The sequence below is a fragment of the Pogona vitticeps genome, chromosome 5 (assembly GCF_051106095.1).
Source record: "Pogona vitticeps strain Pit_001003342236 chromosome 5, PviZW2.1, whole genome shotgun sequence".
Classification (NCBI taxonomy): domain Eukaryota; kingdom Metazoa; phylum Chordata; class Lepidosauria; order Squamata; family Agamidae; genus Pogona; species Pogona vitticeps.
This window is the reverse complement of record NC_135787.1, coordinates 195,950,792-195,973,268: the sequence shown is the minus strand read 5'-3', so window position 1 is coordinate 195,973,268 and position 22,477 is coordinate 195,950,792. Positions and strand designations below refer to the sequence as shown.

Below are 22,477 nucleotides of genomic sequence, written 5' to 3'. Positions count from 1 at the left end.
ACAGCCTTTTCACACATCCCAAGATGCCTTACCAGAAGAAATGAACTCACATGGAAAACCTGCACATCTGTGATGAGCATAAGGTGTTTTGTAGAAAAATGAAGGATGCAAGGAAAACATGCAGATTTTAAAATGGGAGCCACTAAAAATATGGTTGGTTTTAGAAATAAGCACACACACACACACACACACACACACAGAGAGAGAGAGAGAGAGAGAGAGAGAGAGAGAGAGAGAGAGAGAGAGAGAGAGAGAGAGAGAGAACAGTCGATGGGAAGAAACAAGTACTACGCTGGGTAGAGTGAGCCAAGATTTCGACACAGGGCAAAAGCCCACAAAGCCTCACCACCTCATTTGAAACAAGGACAGGAAGAAGCAGGACCACAGAATGAATCCTGGAGCTGGAAGGGTCCCATCAGGCCATAGAGAGCACAAGGGAAGGGAGACGCATGGAGTTCTCCCGCCCATGCTGTCAACCCCTCCACTTTCCATATCAGCCAGCAAAGGGCCCGTTTAAAGACATTTGGACACGGGGTGGGGACAGGCCTGCCTTAGGGTAAAAAGCGGCTGCTTGTTCTCCCAACTGAAAGTCGCAGAGACTTTGGCTTTATCCCAAGCCATCTCAGTACAGAACCAGGCCAAGAAGGACCTGCAGGTACAATTCAGAGAAAAGCAATGAAGTTAGATTTTTTTCACAACGTGACCTAGACTGAGCTCCTATTTCTCAAAATGGACCTTCTTTTGTGTGACTTTACTTTCTAGGGTTTTCCCCTGATATCGCAGTATCTGTTGTGAATTCACCTGATCCCACTTTGCTCATCGAGGCTCTACATAACAATTTTCTACTGATGGAAGTTTGTTGTGAGATTTTTTCCCCACTGACATTTCCCACGAGCCTCAAGCCCCTGCACAACGGAGCTGGGGGGTGGGGGTGGGGGGTTGCCCCTTGTGAAACGCTTGGACTTGCAACACAGCGCCTTCAAGTGATTTCTATGTTTAAGAAAGTATTTTGCAGAACTCTTTCCCAAAAGAAACACTTTTTGCTCACTTTTTTTGATTGCATGTGCTTCTATATGTGGTTTTTCAATTGGTTTTTGTATGTTTGTGGATTTTATTGTTTTTTGTATGTATGTGAATTTTATTTATTTATTTTTTGCATGTTTACTGGGTTGGTGGGCAGCGAGACTCTGCTGCAGACATCACAAATGTAGGGAACTGAATGTCTCCATGTGTTCTGGTTCATGCCCAGGACTGAAAAGTGTGAGATCTGGAAAGCTGCCACTGAAACATGAGGTGAAGAATCGTCATACATCCCCCAGGGGGAGAACGCCCTTTCCCTGGGGAGTGTAGAGGGACATCAAGCATAGCCCAAGAAGCTAAGCAATGCCCTGCAGAGGGTAGAGAAAGGGCTGCCAACCCCGCTCTCCTGAAGAAAGGAAAAAAGGAAGCCAGCAGGAGGAGCTCAAAGGCTGTTCAGACGGTCACGCTGGTGCTCAGCTGCAGCTAGAACAGAGCAATGCCGTGCCAGGCGAGTGTCACATTTATCAGCAGAACCAGAGGGAGGGTGGGAAGGAAGAGCAGGGGAAGCGAGCCGGGCAGACAAGGACGGAGATCGGTGGAAAATGGCAGGAGGTGACAGGATCAGGCCCAGGAGGGGTACACGCAGCTTCTTGCTCCTGGACCCCATGGGGCAGACGTGCATGCCTGTAGCACCATCCTGCAAAGCTACTGGGTAGCTGGTTGAGCTCAAGGCTATGCCTTCAGCCTGCATGTCCTTTGCCTCAGTCTGATTTCTAGCGAATGGTCAGCATGTACAGAGAGACCCTGCACAGGACTTATTTTCAGCCTGTTCATTTATTTGGGACATTTTGTGTAAGGAACATTTTGTGGTGCCGGAAGGGCGGGGGGGGGGGCTTCGCAGGCAGCAATGCCTTGAGTCTTTCCCACCCATCCTTAGGTCCTGCTCTCCAGTCCACGGTTTGGCTCCTTGTCCCCTCATTTGAGAACAACCCTTCCCAATAAGAGAAGAGACGCTGCTTGGTTTGGTGATGGGAGCAGGATTTATGGTCTGTCCGCAGCCAGAAGGCTCCTTTCCTTCTTCTCTTCTAAATATAGCCACTGTTGAGCAGATACTAAATGGAGCTGTCAAGGAGGAACGGGTGCGGATGGGGTGGTGGTGAAGTGATGGATGGATGGATGGAGAGGACAGAGGAGGAAGAAGAGTGCCAGGTGTTGCAGGAGGCACTGGGGGACCCCGGCCAGTCCAAAGGGGCACCAGGTGGAGGTGGCGGGATTTTAATCGAGACAATAGAAATCTCAAGTTTATACAGTGATTTGAAGCACGAAAAAGAGAGAAAGACAATTTGGAAGGGTAAGGTGGGGGGGGTTCAAATCCAGCCTTCTTTCTTTCTTTCTTTCTTTCTTTCTTTCTTTCTTTCTTTCTTTCTTTCTCTTCCATTCATCATGAGCATCTCCCTTCCTTCCTTTCGCCTGCAAGCAAATGGAGCCCTCACGCAGACCAGCAGCCTCCTCTCAAAGCTCGACTCCTGCATCTGGGCCCGCCTTGCAAAATGCCCCTGCTTTGCCTGAGAAGGGGGTGGAGAACTCTGCCCCTCGGCCTCACATTTTGGACTACTGTACATGCTCTGACCACTGGCTGGCATCCCTGACAGTTCCAGAAGCGGAACTCCAAAGCACTGAGGAGGCCAAAGCCCCTCCCCCCCCCCGCCTGAGAGAGACATGGGCAAGGGTGGTCCCTGTCTGGCCCCCCAGAGGTTGTTCTGTAGTGAACCCGTACCAGGCCTGGGCAGCATGCCCAGTAGAAGGGGAAGGGCTGTGGGAAAGGGGGTCCCGAAAGGTCTGGATTGCTGCAAACTGCCCTCTCCTTGGCAGGCAAGGAGAAGTGGCTTCTGTTTGGCCCAGGGGTCACAGAGAAGGAAGGCCAAGCAAAATCACTCCCTGGGAAAGTCACAATCTGGGTCAGCTTTAATTGCACCCGAGCGAAAAGCAAGGTGCCCAGAAGGATCCAGAAGAGGGGGTGACATTGATGGAGAGCTGCCGAGCTGCCCATTTGAGGTGCCCGCACCGCTAGCTGGACAGAATCCAAACAGCCTAACACATTGCATTCATAATGCTGGACCTCGAAAGCCAAGGACACATTCTGCACCCCTTGCTTTTATTTTTCACAGACAGCTAAGTTTTCATTCAGTCTACTTAATGGAGAATTACAAGATGAGCATGCCGTGAAATGGGGATCTGTGTGTCAAATTCATACCACACCATTCTTCAGGGCAACACTTACTAATGGGTTAAATAAAATAAATAAATAAATAAATAAATAAATAAATAAATGTGTGTGTTTAGTCGTTTAGTCGTGTCCGACTCTTCGTGACCCCATGGACCAGAGCACGCCAGGCCCTCCTGTCTTCTACTGCCTCCCGGAGTTGTGTCAGGTTCATGTTGGTTGCTTCGCAGACACTGTCCAGCCATCTCATCCTCGGTCGTCCCCTTCTCCTCTTGCCATCACACTTTCCCAACATCAGGGTCTTTTCCAGGGAGTCTTTTCTTCTCATTAGATGGCCAAAGTACTGGAGCCTCAGCTTCAGGATCTGTCCTTCCAGTGAGCACTCAGGGTTGATTTCCTTTAGAACTGATAGGTTTGTTCTCCTTGCAGTCCAGGGGATTCTCAAGAGCCTCCTCCAGCACCACAATTCAAAGGCATCAATTCTTCGGCGGTCTGCTTTCTTTATGGTCCAGCTCTCGCTTCCATACATCACGACAGGAAAAACCATAGCTTTGACTATTCGGACTTTTGTTGGCAAGGTGATGTCTCTGCTTTTCAAGATGCTGTCAAGATTTGTCATCGCTTTCCTCCCAAGAAGAAGGCGCCTTTTAATTTCAGGGCTGCTGTCTCCATCTGCAGTGACCATGGAGCCCAGGAAGATAAAATTTGACACTGCTTCCATATCTTCCCCTTCTATTTCCCAGGAGGTGATGGGACCAGTGGCCATGATCCTAGTTTTTTTGATGTTGAGTTTCAGACCGTTTTTTGCACTCTCCTCTTTCACTCTCATTACAAGGTTCTTTAATTCCTCCTCACTTTCTGCCATCAGAGTGGTATCATCTGCATATCGGAGGTTGTTGATATTTCTTCCGGCAATCTTAATTCCGGCTTGGGTTTCTTCCAGTCCAGCCTTCCGCATGATGTATTCTGCATATAAGTTAAATAAGCTGGGGGACAATATACAGCCTTGCCGTACTCCTTTCCCAATTTTGAACCACTCAGTTGTTCCATGACCAGTTCTAACTGTTGCTTCCTGTCCCACATATAGGTTTCTCAGGAGACAGATAAAGTGGTCAGGCACTCCCATTTCTTTAAGAACTTGCCATAGTTTGCTGTGGTCCACACAGTCAAAGGCTTTCGCATAGTCAATGAAGCAGAAGTAGATATTTTTCTGGAACTCTCTGGCTTTCTCCATAATCCAGCGCAAGTTAGCAATTTGGTCTCGAGTGCCTCTGCCTCTTCGGAATCCAGCTTGTACTTCTGGGAGTTCTCGGTCCACATACTGCTGAAGCCTACCTTGTAGGATTTTGAGCATAACCTTGCTAGCGTGCGAAATGAGTGCAATTGTACGGTAGTTGGAGCATTCTTTGGCACTGCCTTTCTTTGGGATTGGGATGTAGACTGATCTTTTCCAATCCTCTGGCCACTGTTGAGTTTTCCAAACTTGCTGGCATATTGAATGTAGCACCTTCACAGCATCATCTTTCAAGATTTTAAATAGTTCAACTGGAATGCCATCACCTCCACTGGCCTTGTTGTTAGCCAGGCTTTCTAAGGCCCACTTGACTTCGCTCTCCAGGATGTCTGGCTCAAGGTCAGCAACTACATTGTCTGGGTTGTCCGGGATATCCACATCTTTCTGATATAATTCCTCTGTGTATTCTTGCCACCTCTTCTTGACGTCTTCTGCTTCTGTTAGGTCCCTCCCATTTTTGTCTTTTATCATGTTCATCTTTGCGCAAAATGTTCCTCTAATATGTCCAATTTTCCTGAACAGATCTCTGGTCTTTCCTTTTCTGTTATCTTCCTCTATTTCTTTGCATTGTTCATTTAAGAAGGCCCTCTTGTCTCTCCTTGCTATTCTTTGGAAGTCTGCATTCAAGTTTCTGTAACTTTCCCTATCTCCCTTGCATTTTGCTTCCCTTCTCCTCTCTGCTATTTCTAAGGCCTCGTTGGACAGCCACTTTGCTTTCTTGCATTTCCTTTTCTTTGGGATGGTTTTCGTTGCTGCCTCCTGGACAATGTTACGAGCCTCTATCCAAAGTTCTTCAGGCACTCTGTCCACCAAATCTAGTTCCTTAAATCTGTTCTTTACTTCCACTGTGTATTCATAAGGGATTTGGTTTAGATTATACCTGAGTGGCCCAGTGGTTTTTCCTAATCTCTTCAGTCTAAGCTTGAATTTTGCTATGAGAAGCTGATGATCAGAACCGCAGTCAGCTCCAGGTCTTGTTTTTGCTGACTGTATAGAGCTTCTCCATCTTTGGCTGCAGAGAATATAATCAATCTGATTTCGATATTGCCCATCTGGTGATTTCCATGTATAGAGTCGCCTCTTGTGTTGTTGGAAAAGAGTGTTTGTGATGACCAGCTTATTCTCTTGACAAAACTCTATTAGCTTTTGTCCTGCTTCGTTCTGAACTCCAAGGCCAAACTTCCCTGTTGTTCCTTTTATCTCTTGGCTCCCTACTTTAGCATTCCAGTCCCCTAGAATGAGAAGAACATCTTTCTTTGGTGTCAGTTCTAGAAGGTGTTGTAAATCTTCATAGAATTGTTCAATTTCAGTCTCCTCAGCAATGCTGGTTGGTGCATAAACTTGGATTATTGTGATGTTGAATGGTCTGCCTTGGATTCGTATTGACATCATTCTATCATTTTTGAGATTGTATCCCATTACAGCTTTTCCCACTCTTTTGTTGACTATGAGGGCTACTCCATTCCTTCTACGGGATTCTTGTCCACAATAGTAGATATGATAATCATCTGAGCTGAATTCGCCCATTCCTGTCCATTTTAGTTCACTGATGCCCAGGATGTCGATGTTTATTCTTGCCATCTCCTGTTTGACCACCTCCAGCTTCCCAATGTTCATAGATCTTACATTCCAGGTTCCTATGCAGTATTTTTCTTTGCAGCATTGGATTTTCCTTTCACTTCCAGGCACGTCCACAGCTGAGCGTCCTTTCGGCTTTGGCCCAACCACTTCATTAGCTCTGGAGCTACTTGTACTTGTCCTCCGCTCTTCCTCAGTAGCATGTTGGACGCCTTCCGACCTGAGGGGCCCATCTTCCAGCGTCATATCTTTTAGCCTTTTGTTTCTGATCATGGGGCGTTCTTGGCAAAGATACTGGAGTGGCTTGCCATTTCCTACTCCAGGTGGATTGCGTTTAGTCGGAACTCTCCACTATGTCCTGTCCGTCTTGGGTGTCCCTGCACGGCATAGCCCATAGTTTCTCTGAGTTACTCAAGCCCCTTCGCCACGACAAGGCAGCAATCCATGAAGAAGAAATAAATAAATAAATAAATAAATAAACAAACAAACAAACAAACAAATAAGTGAATGGATGCATGCTTGTTTGCCTTCCCTGAGGCTGAGTGCACACAAGGCAGGCACCATTTGCCTGCTTCCAAGCTCAGTCACGCAGGTAGCACAATCCAGTGGCCTTGGCAGTATGGAGAAGGAGACCCCAGAGAGAGAGAGGGGACCCTGCTCACCGAAGTGGAGGACCACCATCTTTGCACACCAGAGGCCATGCAGGCTCCAGCAGAATCTCCCTGGGAAGGCTTCCAGGTGGCAGGCCCAGCAGGAGCACAGTCCAAGGGTGCTACCTCGCAGGGAGGGCTCTACCGGCTAAGCCCATCTCCACAGGCTCCAGAGACATTCCTCCCCAGTGTCCCAGGTCCTCCTCCTCCTCCCCCTCCCAACCCACTTCAGGAATCCACCTTCCTCAAGAACCGATACCCACAAAGACCTTGCCTCTGGGTCTACAGCCAGTGTCCTCCACAGAGCCTCTCTAAAACCAGGGTTCCCAACCCCTAGGCCGCAGCCTGGTACCGGGCCTTGGCAGGACCAGGCTGCAGAGACAGATCTCCTGAGCCCCTCACGTAGGCCCACATGCATGGGGCCCCCACATGCACGCACTGGTGCCCTGCCCACATGCGCGCTCACGGGTTCCCCTCCCATCTGCACTTTCACACAGGTGCTCCTGCCCACCCGTGAGCGCACCCCCACCCACCTGCACATGCACATGGGGGTGCCCACCCACCCCTGCATGGACCCCCCCAACCGGTCCGTGGGTCAGGAAAAAAATTGGGGACCACTGCTAAAAGGAACCCCCAACTCCCCTTTCTAAAGTTTCCCAGGTAGATGGTCATTATGGTACTTCCCCTTGAGGCAGAGAATTCCCAGGCTGGTTTTATTTGCCACTTCCCCCAGGAAGGCCAGGATGGGCCACACCTTCACCTGCAGCCTTTTAAAAATTTAAATTATGAATTAGACATCCTAGGTCTTTAGTGGTTGGGACAGGGTAAAAGAAAATATAAGATGGACAAAGGCCTTTGGATCTTGGTGTGCCAAGGACCCCTTCCTCTCTGCTTCCCTTTCTTCCTGGGGGTGGGTGGGAATTGATGTTATAAGAGCTCCTGCTGACAATGGCATAGATAAAAAACATTTTTGCACATAAAGAGTGCTTAATACAAACAATTAACAAGGAAAAATACTTAAGCCTCTCTTTAAAACCAATTACTTTCTAAAAAGAGCCAAGCTTTGCTCAGCAAGCTCTGTCATCTCCTTTGATTTCATGCAAATCCAGGGGAGGAGAACATTGCGGATTTCATGGTTAAACAAGAGGGCTTGGGGGCAGCCGGAAAGAAAGCTGCCCTCTCCTCCCGGCCCCACTCCGCCTGCCTCCTTGCTGGGTGGCTTCAGGCAGCCCTGCTGGCAGGGCAGAAGCAGCCCTGCGGCAGCCCTGCGGAGGCTCTCGAGGTGAGAAGCTGTCAAAGCACCCCTTCTCTTCCGCCTGCTCCGGCTGGCCTGAAGGCTGCCTCTTGGGTAGCCAGAAAAGGGAGAGCGCTGTCCGTGGGTGGCCGCAAGCCGAACATGCAGGTGCCAGGAAGACCAGGGAAGGCGAGAGGGATGCAGGTGCCTAAGCAGCCATGCCGCCTGAGGCAGGGGCAAACCGGGATGGCTTGGAATCAGGACGGCAGGCACGCAGTCGCCCCAAGCTGAGCCCCAGCAGCCACCGGAGCAGGGAGAGCACGTCCACCTCCCGCACACCCTGGAAACGCTATGATTTTGAAGCCTGCCTCCCACAGCCACCCAGCCAGTCCAGCCACTGGTTTAACTGGGATTTGTAACCCATAACAGCAAGGTACTCATACTCTGCGCAAACAGCAAATAACACGCACCCTTTTGTTGTGGGTCCCCAGCTTATCTCGTATAAACCATCTTCCTTTCCAAAGGCCAACATTAAGCCTTCAGACAAGAAGCAGAAAAGGGCAAAAATGAAGCCGCGCGAGAGAAGCAGCCACAGGGAGTGACGTGTCTGCGATGTGCCGTTCACTCACTTCCAGCTTACGGCCACCCACTCCAGGTCCCCTTCCAGAAGAAGATTTGAGAGAGGCAGCAGCCAAACCACAGAAGGACAGCAGAGCGGCAAAGGACGCCACGGGTCACCTGCAGGAGCAGGGAACCCACCACTCAGGCCTCCTCCTCTGCTTAAAAACCTCCCGTGGAGGAAGGCCCGTCCTCTTTTATCCTTCCCTCAAAGGCTTCGATTTCCAGCCCTTTGACCATCCTGGTCACTCTGAATGTGTTCCAGGCGACAGATCCCCCCCCCCAATGGTGGGGGGATGACGGAGAAGACGCCCCGCCACGGCGGCGGGATCGGCTGGCTCTGCCAGGCCAGCAGCAGAGGCACCCATCTCTCCCCTGGGAGGAAAAGGCACCTCATTTCCTCACAGGCTCTTGAACAGGCTCACATCCTCTCACTTTGGCCTTTGAGGCCCTTCCTGCAAAACTTCCATTTGGCTCAGAGCAAGATCCAGGGACTGGAACTGCTCTGGGACCAGTAAAACAACCCCCCCCCCCGCCAGGGCTTCCTCCGGCCTCCACATGAAAAACAGGAAGTGCCCAAGGAGCACAGAGCAAGCAGAGCTGCTGGGAAGTGGTCAGGCCGAGTCTCCTTGTGAGAAACATGCACATGAGAATGCCATTCGTTCAGCGCCGACAGACAATCCGCAGCCACCACGCCAGACAGCCCCGGGCCAAAAATGGCCCTTAAGTCACCATGACTGTGAGCAAACCTGATTGTAACATTTAAACATGAAAATGTTAATGATAATCAAGAGATGCTTAAGAGTAATTAGCTAGATGACTGAAATCCACAATTGCACATGAAGCCTGTAGCAATTACATCTTCCTGATTGGGAAGGAGAGAGAGAGAGAGAAAGGGGCTGCAATTTGCTCAAAAATACATGTCTACCAAAAAGCTGAAATAAAACCAGAGGAGCGGGGGGGGGGGGGGGAGAGTCAGCACCATGCTCCAGCCTTTTTTTTTTTTAACTAGAAGGGCTCATCAGTGAAATTTCCCTTTGATTGTTGCAGCCACCTTGTACTGTACTCAGTTCCTGAACAGGAAAGGCCAAAAAACGTTGCCTTCTCTCTCTCTCTCATGCACACAAAGGACGTTCTGTGGTCCAGGCAAGCACTGACACTTCTGCCCCCTGGCCGGGGACCCCAAGCACTGGTTCCTCTGCCTTCCCGTTTCGGTGGCCCACCGCGGGACCTTCTCAGCCCGCCCCAGGTCCCTCTGACCTTGATCTCCTAGTGCTTCAACCACCCAACCACCCACCTGCCTTCTCCTCCTCCGGGGGTGGGGGGGTGGGTTTCTTGGCTTCCTTTGTCAAAGCCTGGCATGTCCCCAACTATCCTTCTACCCCACCCAAAGGGCCGGGAGCCCTCCCTCCTGCCCCCCCCCCGGCCTTCTGCCCCGCTCTTCTTCTCCTTCCTCGGGGCCTCATGGCTGGGCAGAACATCTTTTCCTCGGATCTTCCCACCCCTTCCCCTTGGCCCTCCACCACCGGGGCCTGGCACAACCTCTCCCCCTCTTTAAGGCCCTGATCTCTCCCCCTTCTCCTTCTCACCAAAGGGCTTGGTCCTCTCTCTCAGAGGGGGCTGCCCCACCCCAACGTCCAAACACAACAAGGCTCCAAACACACCCGACAAGAGGGAGAGAGGCGCATGTGTTTCTTGCAGCCGCTATCCTTTGGGACGAGAACCCCCCCCCCACACCCCCCGGGCGTCTACCTCAACAGGCAGGGAAATGAAACCATCCATGCCTGAGGGAAGCAGCTCTTACTCCGTTCTGGGGTGAGTGGGGTGCCAGGGGGGTCTCCTTTCTCAGCCGGCAAAGCACACCTTCAAAGAGCCCAGGTGCTGTTGAGGGGGCACTCGCCACGAGGAGCATCCCCGAAAACTACTCCCCGCCCCACTTCCAAGGAAGCAGATGTCCCGTGGGAATTTGCCCGAGGTTTTTAGGAAGCCCACAGGAACAATAAATAGCTACCCTTTCCCCCTCGCCCCCCACGCATATACTTGCAGATGCCTCCAATAAAAGCTTGAAAAGGTTAGTTAAACAGCCTCCACTTTTAACGGAAGCCTTTCCTGTCAATTCTTTTTCTGTGAGACTCGTCTCTCTAGCAGCTTAACATTTTTCTGTCTCATAATTTCTCTGCTAGTTTACCTAGAGCAGAACTGAAGCAAACTGGGCTGTAATATCTTGGGTCCTGACTCGACCCCAGCCTGTTAAAAAACTATTACAACTTCGGCTTTTCAGTCTGCTTCGTGACATCTTCCTTTTTCTCTCTCTTTTAGAAGAAGATCAGAAGGTTCCTCCCGGAGATCTTGACGTGCGCGCGCGCGCGCGCGCTTGCTCTCAGTTTGTCAATAAGACAGGGCACAACATCTCCGGCGGGGGCAACCTCTCCCCCAGACAGTTCTGGGACCAGCTCTTTGAGCCGCAGTGGTTTAGAGCAGTGGTTCTTAACGTGGGCGATAATGCCCCCCAGGGGGCGATTTCATTTTTCAGGGGGGCGGTAGAACGAAAAGGGGCGGCGTGGGGGCACTGGAGCAGAACGGGGGCGGTAGGGGGGCGCTGGAGCAAGCCAAACCTGTGAAGATGGCTGCAGCCTTTTTACAGTGTGCATGAATATATATTTTCCTCCAATTTTAATTAAGTTTCAGACTTTTTGTCTTGAAATTTTTAGTTCCTGCATTTGTTTTTATGCCTTTTTTATATTTCTCTTTGCGTTTTAAAATTCACTTGCAACTAAATCATTTAATGTTACTTTTTTGAGGGCATTTCATTTTCTTGGAATTTAATTTTGTTTTCAGGGGTCATTGGATTTAAGTATCTCAAATAAATAAATAAATAAATAAATAAATAAATAAATAAATAAATAAATAAATAAATAAGATAGCATCACCGCGGGGAGGGGGGCGATGATAACTTCCTCAATGGCTCAAGGGGGCATTTCTTTCAAAAAGGTTAAGAACCACTGGTTTAGAGAATCCAGAACCAATACCTCAGGGTTCTGATGTGAACATGATTTATATCCAGGCTACATGGGGCAATTCAACAGCAGCATACACACCCCCAGCCCCCTTTGGGTGCCTTTTCAGCTCAGCACCGGCATTCAGGGGCTGAAAGGTTGTCTCCAGAACGAAGCCCCTATTTGGGCCTGGCATTGTCAGCCAAGCAACTTCGGGACCGGGGGTGGGGTGGGGGGCAGCTGTCCCTTTTGAGGTTTCCAGCCTTGCTGATAAGCAGAGCGAGCCAGCCCCTTCTCCAGCCTTCAGTCTTACCCTCTCCCTGTGGCTGGCCAAATCCCAGAAGGACAGATGTCAAGATGTGAAATTTTGGGTGTATAGATTGTTAAAATAATTGGGTTGGGGGGGCTTATAGAAAAAAAATAGCCCTGAAAATGAAGCTTCTTTTAAAAACAAACAAGTTTACTAAAGCTGTTGCAAAAACAATTGGCCAGCTCTCCAGCTATTGCTCGCCTTGTAAAATATTTTTTTCTCCATGGCTGACAGTTGAACGTATTTCTATTGCAATGTGTTAATATGACTGGAGGTGGTGTTTGCAGGTCCTATAACTTGCACGCTCTGTAATGACAGTACCCTGGTGTTACCGCATCTTACTGTGCCGGAGCCTTTATTTTAATGGGTCTTTATTTCTCCAGGATGTGTAAAATTTTAGTCGAAACAGTTACATTGCCGTCTTGGTGGCAGCCTGCTAGATACAGGAAGCACAAGGACAATAGAGATTCCAAATTAAACAAAAAATTTGGTGCATCAGCACATTGGACTTCAAGACCCAGCAGAAGAGATTGTTAACAGATAGGAGGGAGGTGTGGACATCTGAGAGAAATATAAATATGGGGAAGCACAATCACACAATGACACACACGTCATCAACATGAGAAGGCAACAACAATGCCATGCCAAACACACCAGATCGAAACATGGGTTTTCTTCCATAGATTGAAATTGGCCTGGCTGGAGATTTGTGAACAGAGGTTGGAGGGCCACCTTTCAGGGGTGTTTTAGCTGTGGCTATTCTGCATTGGACTCACTGACCTTTGGGGTCTTTCCATGCTCTGCACTTCTATGATGTTGTCACTCATGTGGGACTGGGGAGAAAAACTTGTGGCTGGAAACCAGAGATGGGGAACGTTATCTTTGGACTCCAGCCCCAGAAACCCTCAGCCATGAAAAGGCTGATTGCAGGCCTCCACACCCTTAAAGGAATTTATATGCCCTCGAGGAGCCAGCAAAGAGGCCTCTGGCAGGCTATCATACTGTGCCGCCAACATGACCTGCTGGCCGTCATCTCCTACTCTTCTGGTCAGACCCTGTTGCTCTTCCTGCTCCTTTCAGACGTCCCCTGCCAGACGCTCTGGAGTGGTCCAAGAGGACAGGAGAAGAGACCTGCGCAGGCACCCCTTCAGCTCCTCCACCTGCCTCACAAGGCCCGTTCCCTCCTCAGAGCATCAATTCTTCTTCTTCCAGTTAGCAGAGGGGTCTAGAGAAGCCAGGGGTTGCTACGTCTCATTTCCTCCTGGCCAGAGGGCTGCTCTGCTCCCTGGAAATGAATCACAAGCGCGAGTGTCATAAAATGGCCTCCGTGGCAGTTTTTACTTAACAGGCCTTTGCTCCCGGTAACAAAAAAAATACTGGGCAGTGGCTTTGACTCTGACTGGGTGCATTTGGACGGGAGAAGGATGGCTGAAGCAGCCACAACAGGGTGCCCTTGGCTTCCAACCGAGGGCTGAAAGAAAACAGAGGGTGAGGCTGGGTCCCTTCTGAGACAAGGTGGACCAGAAAAAGACCCACCAATGGTATAATCCAGTCAAAGGGGGAAGGGGAGGAGGAGTCAGCAGGGAAGGGAGCTCCAGGTACCTGCGTCTGCTCACTTTACTTTACTTTTATTAGATTTTTACCCCGCCGCCCTAGACAAAGTCTACTCGGGGCAGCTTACACATATAATAAAAAACACCACAATATAACTAATATCATAAAATCAAGCTCACTTTGCACCAGGCCAGGTCCTTCCTTCTCGCACGGCTGCTCTGGTGCATCCGTGAATCATGATGTTGGCCACATCCAGAGTCCAAGAGTCAGCCCCTTGGTACCCAGTGGGCACAGAAAAGGGTTGTGATAGAAATAGGTTGGATAGGTGGCACAGCACCACCCTGAGCTTTTGCCCTTCGTAATCCTCCCACCCGGGAAGGCCTGAGAAGCTGACCAAGCACCACTGAATGCCCAGCAGACCTCCCTGCCTGGCTCAGAGCTCCAACTCATAGTTAACGTGTGGGTGTGGGTGCGTGCGTGTAACAATGTGCCAAATCCCTGCAATCAGCGGTAGCCAGAGCACAGGTTCCAAAACTTTCCCAAGCTCTCGTCTGATTCTCTGATTCCCCCAACGATCTCAGACACAGGACAGGGGAAGGCAAGAGGAGGAGGCAGGGCTGCAGGATGGGGCCCAGAGTGCAGACAAAAGAGAATAATGGCCACTAGATGTCCTGGGGCAACCCTGGGGCAAGAGGCAAAAATGGCCAGCTAGTGGAGACAGCAACAGCAGCACACACACACACACACACACACACACACCCGGAGAGATGGGAAGTTGGGCAGGAATCTGGGTGGGGGACACCATGAGTGGCCCTGGGGGGGGAGGGGAGAGGAGGAGGAGGAGGGTACCTTTGGCTGAGCTGAGGACCACATGGGCCATTTTGAGTTTGGTCAAACCAAGTGGCTGATTGTCTGAGCTGCTCCGCTCAGCCCCAGCCAGGCTTTGGACAACATCCAGAGCCTAAACATCATTAACAGAGGAGCATATTGGTAAGTGAGGAAGCATTGAAGGGCAAGTGGTAGCTTTTTCTCAAATGTTCAAAAACGCTGGCCTTTTTCCAGTGTTCAAAAAAGGCTGCCCCAAAGAAGAAGGACAACGGTCGCCCTGCTGAACCCCTGAGAGCAGGACCGGCACACAAAGGCACAAAGTCGAGCTTCAGAAAGAAAAGCACTCAGGAGAAAATGTCAGTGCCAGGGAGGGAGGCTCCCAAGAGACGTGGTGGGGACACCGCCTTTGCAGGTTTTGAAAAGGAAAGGACTGAACCTCTGTTAGCAATCTGGAACCACTGACCCAGCAACCGGCAGCTACTGGGAAAATGGAAAAATCCATGCTGGGGGACAGCAGGACTGCAGCAAAGAACACAGCGGCCTTTCTGCACAACCACAGCACAAAGCCAGCTGAGATACCGGCTGCTCCGACTCTGACGGAATAACGTTCTAAGACTCTAAAAGATAAAGAAGGAGTCCAGCAAAGAAATCAATCGAAGGCAGCAGCAACTGCCTCAAGAGGAAATGATACCATCACCAGAGAAGGAGCGGCAGGCTTTTTATTCTTTCTTTCTTTCTTTCTTTCTTTCTTTCTTTCTTTCTTTCTACCTACCTACCTACCTACCTACCTACCTAACCTACCTACCTATGCCTGCCTGTCTGCCTGCCTGCTAAAAATAGCTATTGCTCACCTTTGGGGTCCACCAGGGTTCCCCATGTGATCTACAGCAGATAAACACTTTCTCTAAAAATCCACTAGAACTCATTCATGTCCAGATTTTGCAACTATAAGGACAGGTGAACCTGTCAGGGGACGGAATCAAGGAAAGGCATTCAGTGGAACAAAAGCCAGTGGCTAGACATCATCCAGATTCGGAGGCAAACATGTAAATAATATGAATGAATGAATGAATGAATGAATGAATGAATGAATGAATGAATGAATGAATCTCCCTGAGGGAGACCAACTGTAGGCGAGCAGCAGGAGAGGAAGTCTTCCTTTCTGCCCCATCCATGAGCGGTCCGGTTGGAAGGATGACACTGATTCAGCAGGACAGTTCTAATAGGAAAGGTTGGACAAGGATTCTCCATAGTTGCGCCAGATCTCAAAGATCTGGCTGTGGGAAAGAAGACTGGTCCAGGTGCCATGTAGGCTTTCTGCTTAATGTCCTGCCATGTGGGCCTATGGCAGGACATTCCTCCTACCTACCTGAAGGTGATCACCTCAGGCCCTCTGCCGGGTACCCCACCAGGTGAGCAACTGCCAGAGAGAGAGGGCATTTTCAGGGATGGGGTGTATTTCCAGAACACCTTTCCCCTGGATGCTACAGTGTAAGAAGGGTGTCAACAAGCTGGAACGTGCCCAGAGGAGGGCAGCTAGGACTGTAAAAATTCTGGAAACCAAGCCCTACCGGGAATGGTTGAGAGTATGTTTCGCCTGGAGAAAAGAAGATGAAGGGCGATATGAGAGCTGTCTTCTTCAGGTATTTGAAGCGCAGTCATGAGGAAGATGGAGCGAGCTTGTTTTCTGGTGCTCCAGAAGGTGGAAGCAAATTCAATGGACTCAAATTACAAAAAGGGTGATGTGTGTTAAATATTAGGAAAAAAATCGCCTCACGGCACGAGCTCTTCACCGGCAAAACAGGCTGCCTCGGAAGACGGGAGGATCTCCCACTCCACTGGAGATTTTGAGCAGACGCAGGGTGGCCACCAGGCCGTGATGCCCTTATTGTGGACTTCCTGTTTCGCCTGGGGTAAGGTTACCGTTTATGATCCCTGGCGTCTTTCCAGTTTCACCATTCTGGGATTCTACAAAACACTCTCTGTGCAATTTTGCTGGATTTTACAGGTCCCCCAACAACAAGGCCTCCTGTTCCCTCCTCAAGGATGTCCCAAAATGGTTCGCTCCCATTCAAGAGGCCCAGGGAGGACTGTTGCAGTGGCTTGCCCCCTCGTAGGAGAGAAGAAGGCATGTCCCCACCACAGACCAGGAGAGGGTGCGAGGCGAGGGCACGGGGCAGGGCCTCAGCGCCTGCTGGATGCCAGGCGCCCCCCCCATTCTGCAGATGGCATTGGGTGTGTGTGTGTGCTTCCTTCTGAATCGCCTCCCCCTTCCCCCCCCCCAAGACCACAGGGAGGGTGGGTGGCGTCTTCATCCAAGAGGCACCCCTTGCAGCCACCCGTAATTGATAATAATGACACCAGCTGAGGGAGAGATGGAAAATCAGGTCAGCCTGGCCTCCTCATCCATCAGCCGGTGGCCTTCGTCTGCTCCCCTGCTAATGCCATTGGACTTGAGTGTCCTTCGTGCAAGGGCACCGGAGCACAGCAGGTCCCACGGGGAGCACGTGGCAGGCAGGAAATACTTCAGGGGAGGCGGGGGTGGACCCTCCCCACCAGCCTCACAGAGCCACTGCCACCGTGGCTTCCTTGCTACTACTTCCCCCAGTTGGGAAACTGGGCATGCGGCAGCTCCGGGGCAAGGCAGATGGAGAGCCTCCATGTCTTGCAGCTGCTGGGGAAAGAGGGCAGATCCCGGGGCTGCCGGAGGGGGTCTGGTGGGGTGGCTGAGCCTTCAACAGAAGGAGCAGCGCTGCTAGGGGAGTCGGCGCTGCCACTCCACAAGCTCCCAGGCCGCACGGGGGATTCTGGGAGCTGGAGTCCAAAAAGGAGCCTTTTCTGAGCTCTGAGCAGGGCCGGCAGCCGTAGGGAAACTGTCGTTCTCTGCTCGGACGTTTCCCCCTGGAACTCCCACCCACCCACCCACTCTCTACATACCAGCAGGGTGTTGGATCCCACACCAGCGGCCCCTGCAGCCAAGAGCAACAGCTATCCGCCTGCGACTTTCCTGAAAGATGGATCCCTGGGATCGCTCTCTCGTGGAACCAGGCCCTCCATGGATTTCTAAGCCGCTGAGGGAGAAGGCGCACCTAGTCCGGCTGCCCCCTGGAAGCCCTCCTCTTCTAAAAGGAAGATCTCACTTCGAGGGTTCAAGAGGAAGATGGCTGGCAGCCCCGAGATAGCTGTGGGGGAAGCTCTGTCTGTGTTCGCAGACAGCAGGACAACTCTGACCCTCAAGCACCAAAGGCAGGACTGAAATCTCTAGGGTCCGGAAGGGCCGCAGTTCAGTCGGACAGCCCACCTGTTCGAGACCCAGAATTCCCGGGCAGAACACCAAAGGCCCTGGAGGGTGACGGCGGCCAGTCGGAGCTGGCCGTGCTAGGCTAGATGGGCAAACGCCCAACTCGGCTGAAGCCAGACGTACAGAGGCAGCAGCTATGACTTCTCTTTGTGGAGGACTCACTCTTCAAACGCCTCCTTTGCAAGGAGAACATCCCAGGCTCAATAATCCTGGCCGCCTGCAGACAAAGCAAGGAAGGAATCCACCTAAAACCCTGGAGAGCCACGGCTGCCAGTCACGATGGCGAGCAAGGCTGGCCATGAGCTCCACCGAGGCAGCCAGCTGCAGGGAACCTCTTTGGCCACCTCTCCTCAGGTGGCCTCGGCTCCCTGGAGTTACTCACATGGCTATGTGGGCAGGGCCAAAGGAGGCAGGTGGAGGAGAGGGTGCAAGAAACAGCACCGCCCCTCCCCCACCACTTTGCTTCCCCATCTCAAGGGGGATGACGACGGGCAGTGGCAGCAGTGGCTCCCTTCCTATCTTAGATGGCGGGACAGCTGGCGCCGACACTGACCAAAAATCTGCCACACGAGGCGACTGCTTTGTCTTCCCCACAAGCGGTTGCTCTGACTTTGACCACCGTTCAGAGAGCTCCCTGCCCCCAACCAAAGCCTCTGCTCTTCTTTTGGCTAACGCTGGCCCGCTTCCAGCATCAGGGCTCCCCTCCCTCCCTCCCTCCTCTCCCTTCCTCTCGGTCAGGGAGCCTAGGCTGCTCTTTGCTGCTCCGTCATGCCAGGTGCATCCCCATCGGCAGGCCTCGCACATTTCTTGCTCGGTCCCTGGTTCCCCGGGTTTGTGCACAGCCCTCTCCGAGGGCTCATCCCTCCCCACTCTCATTATTCAGCCCTTTTGCTGCAGTCCATCTTCACCATCTGTTTGCTAATTTTAAAGTGGAGGCATGTGCCAAGCTTCCAAAATTAAGTCAGTCCTCCCCCAACTCAAACCCCACCGAGCTGAAAGCTGCCCAGCACCATCACACAGCACCAAGGGCAAGATCCAGCGTCCCAAGGATCTCTGCTCGGCTTCACACTTAAAAGACATTTTCCTGGGGAGCTGGTCGCAAAAAGACGTTCCAAAGACTGTGAACTCCAGGGCATTAGAGGGTGCCAGGGAGCCCACCGACAGCCCCTGGGAACGGGACAAGGCCGAGGAGGCACAGTCACCCTTAAGGTGCCTCTGATAAAAGCCCGGCCAATGCCTTTGGCATGCACTGCAGCTTCCCAACCGGCTTCAAGGGTAGCCCTATGTAGACCACAGTACCTCTTCAAGACCCCTGGGTTAAAGGACATATGTGCGCATGTGCATGCATGCACATTCTCTCACACACCAGGAGAATGGGAAAGAGAGAGAGTCCATGGGGAACCTCTTGATGGAAACTGCCCAGTCCTGGGGAGGCATCACTGGTTAGGGTTCTCACCTGCTAGGCCAGGGGCAGGCAAAGCGCAGACTGTGAGTCACTGGTGGACCCCAGAAACCTTACTGTGGCCAGACCAGAGCCTCCCCGCCACATTTGGTTTTTTTAAAGGCCAAAAAAATCCTGTCTCAGTTCTTTTGAGGAGGGGAATGCCCTAAGATTCCCCCTAGCCCCCCAAAACCCAGACGTGCCCCATCTAGGCACTTCCCATTTTGATTTTTTAAAATGGCCATTCCAGTCATTTTCAGGCTGATGTGGCCCACAGTGGGGGCTGGGAGCTCCGATTTGGCCCCCAAGCCTGCAGAGCTTGCACCCCCCCCACCTCCACCCCATGGTCTTCCACTTTTTACTGACTACTGTGGCATGAGGCATCCAGAGCTTAAGCAAAGTAATTTTTGGACTACAAGTCCCAGAATCTCCATGGCATCTATGCCAGCCTTGAGCTGGAGAGGAATAGAGGTGTGTGTCTCAGCAGAGAGGTGAGAAATATCTCCATAAAGTACAGCCTGGAAACATCGCCCTCCAGTTAAGCCAAGCTTCCTTGTTCTACTCATTCACCCAAGAGGAGACTTGGGTGGTTGGAGACCTACATTGTAGCTAGGGGTGGTGGTGGTGGAGGGACATACACTCCTGTCCTCCTGGGGGGCTTTGTCTGCCTGCCTACAGAGCACCACGCCGTGGCATTTTTAGCCTAAGAAATTTTTTTCCCTAAGAAAATGAGCCAATGCCATGCGGCCCATACAAGAGCCTCTAGACATGTGAAGAGTGTCCCTCCCCAAGCACTTCGTGTTCAGGAACAGGGTGCCTGGCGGGACTCCCAAGCAGGCCTTCCTCAGCCCCACAAACCCTGCCTTCTAGGCCAGGCATACGCTCCCTGGGTCAGTCACCCACCCACCCACAAGCAAGGAGCCTGCCCCACAGAAGTAGGGCTGGCAGGTCCTACCAACCTGTCTCTCCACGCTCCAGCTGAGGCCCCCCTCCTCCTCTTCACTGCTGGCGTCCTGGACCAGCTCTCTTGCATGGAAGCGCAGAGTTACAGAGTGAGGGAGTGCGACGGGGCCCGGGGGGGGGGTCAGCAGTGGATGGGCTGATGCAGGAAAACCACAACCAGACTTTGCCTGTTTCATCCAGCAACACACCCACACCCACCCCACACCTACCCATGTGTTTCCCACACCACCTGCTGTGATCAAAACTTCGGAAGGACTTGAGAGCTTGCATATCTCTCTGGCATTTTGATGGTTCCGGATTTAGCCTCCCACCTCCCTCCTGGGCGACAACGGCCTCTCCCGATTTTGAAAGCAAAAGCAATCCACAACCAGGAGCGTGTGGCCATCTGCATGCACACCCACACCCACAAGCGCCCCCCCCTTCCCTCTCGGAGAGCTGGCTTGGGTTTAAGTCACAGCTTCGCCACCCACCCTGGGGACAGGCTCAAGGGCGAAGGCGGCCGCCTGCAGAGAAGGGACGAAAATGCCGCACCTCCTAGGGTTTTTCAAGAGGTGACAGCAATAAAGGCAAAAGCCGTGCGGCACCTTGAAGACGAGCAGGCCTGTTTCAGGGAGAGCTTTTGTGGCTGCAGCCCACTTTCATGGAGGCATGGAGTGTAGCAGTCGGGCCACTTCAACGACCGACACAAAGTCATATGGTGAGCGTCCCGCCACAAGCTCCCACCGCCTGACTCTGCGACCGCTACACGGCGCAACCCCTTTTATCTGATCATCCACATCAGTTCTGCGGCAACGTGGGAACTCCTGAGGATACTGCTGTGCCTCTACATGCATTGTGGTCTTAGTGCTGGTCAACTCTCATTGGGAACAGATGCAACAGATGCTCCTCGCCTGCCCCTCATGTAGCTATGGAAGAAGGTTGGAGAGCTCTGTAGTTGAGGTCTCTGGATGCACAGCCAGAGGTTGGGAGAGTAATGCCCCCCCCCCCCCGCTGGGCCTCTTAGACAAGGGCTGGACTCAATGAGCCATAGGGTCCCTTCCAGCTTTGCAGTTCTAAGATGATGGCAATGATGGTTATTACATAATTTAATTCATGCACAACCCTTGTGCAGCACAACTGGCAAAAAGACCTTCCCTGCACTGAACCAACCTCATTAATTGAAAGTAGAAAGTTGGGAGAACCAGTCCCTACCCCATTGCAGGTTGTCCTGGGCACTGCGTGTTTGGGGGGGGCATTTAAACTTTTGCAGTGCCCATCCGCATTAAAAATGGGTGGGTTTCACTTTATGTTTCCTTGTGTAAGGAGAATGAGATCAGAATCATAGAATAATGAAGTTGGAAGGCCCCTATAAGGCCATCGAGTCCAACCCCCCTGGTCAAGGCAAGAATATAAATCAAATATCTACCAGGCGGTTGACTAAATTTCTCTTGAATGCCTCCAGGGTTGGAGCATTCACCGCCTCCCAAGGTCATGGGCTCCACTTCTGTACTTCTCTAACAGTTAAGAGGTTTTTCCTGATATTCAACCAAAATCTGGCTTCTTGTCACTTAAGCCCATTGTAGTGTGTCCTGCACTCTGGGATGATGGAGAACAGATCCTGCCTCTCCTCTGCATGACAGCCTTTCAAATATTTTGAAAGTGCTCTCCTATCTCCCCTCAGTCTTCTCTTCTCAAGGCTAAACCTGCTCAAGGCTAAACTTTCTCTGGTTTCCAGCCCTCTGATAAACTTTGTTGCCCTCCTCTGAACTGGTTCCAGTTTGTCGGCAACCTTCTTAAAGTGTGGTGTCTTGAACTGGACACAGGACTCAAGGTGAGGCCCAACCAGTGCCGAATAGAGGGGAACTAGCACCTTGCAGGATCTGGAGAGTCTACTTCTGTTAATGCAGCCTAAAATAACATTTGCCTTTTTTGTAGCCACATCACACTGTTGGCTCATATTCAGCTTGTGATCTACAGTGATTCTAAGATCTTTCTCATTTGCAGTATTAAAACAAGAAGGAAACAAGCTATGCACCCATAGATTAAGACATCCTGGTAGAGACTCTACTGGTCCAACCTGTCAGCCACTCTTCCTCTTGACAATAAAGGGAAGCCTTCTGATGGCCCACTATGGACCTGATGAAGCAGAAGGAAGAAAAAGACTGGAGATGAAGTGTCTAATCCTCAGTGAGATCTCAGGGAAAAAACTCGAAGATGCTTCACCATCCTGGCACTCAGTAAGCTGTGTGTGACTTCAATATTTTGTCCCTCCAAATGGCAAACTATTTGTTATCTTTTTGCTAAGGATGATGAATTAACTCACAGGGGTATGCAGAGACAACACCCAGACACAGACACACCAGAGCACAAAGCTGTGCTGGGTTTCCACAGGTGTTCAAAGAAGAGAAACAGTCCGGTCTCAAAGAAAACAAGGCCTGTGCAGATGGCATTCGTTGGCAAAGTCTGTTGAGCTCCTGAGAACTCACT

General features: G+C 51.3%; 2 protein-coding genes across 8 annotated transcripts in view; both read right to left on the bottom strand.

Moving 5' to 3' along the window:
• Positions 1-22,477, bottom strand: part of SHANK3 (SH3 and multiple ankyrin repeat domains 3) — a 374,779-nt gene that overhangs the window by 119,642 nt on the left and 232,660 nt on the right. The window lies entirely within an intron of this gene.
• Positions 1-22,477, bottom strand: part of LOC144583276 (uncharacterized) — a 266,744-nt gene that overhangs the window by 34,328 nt on the left and 209,939 nt on the right. The window lies entirely within an intron of this gene.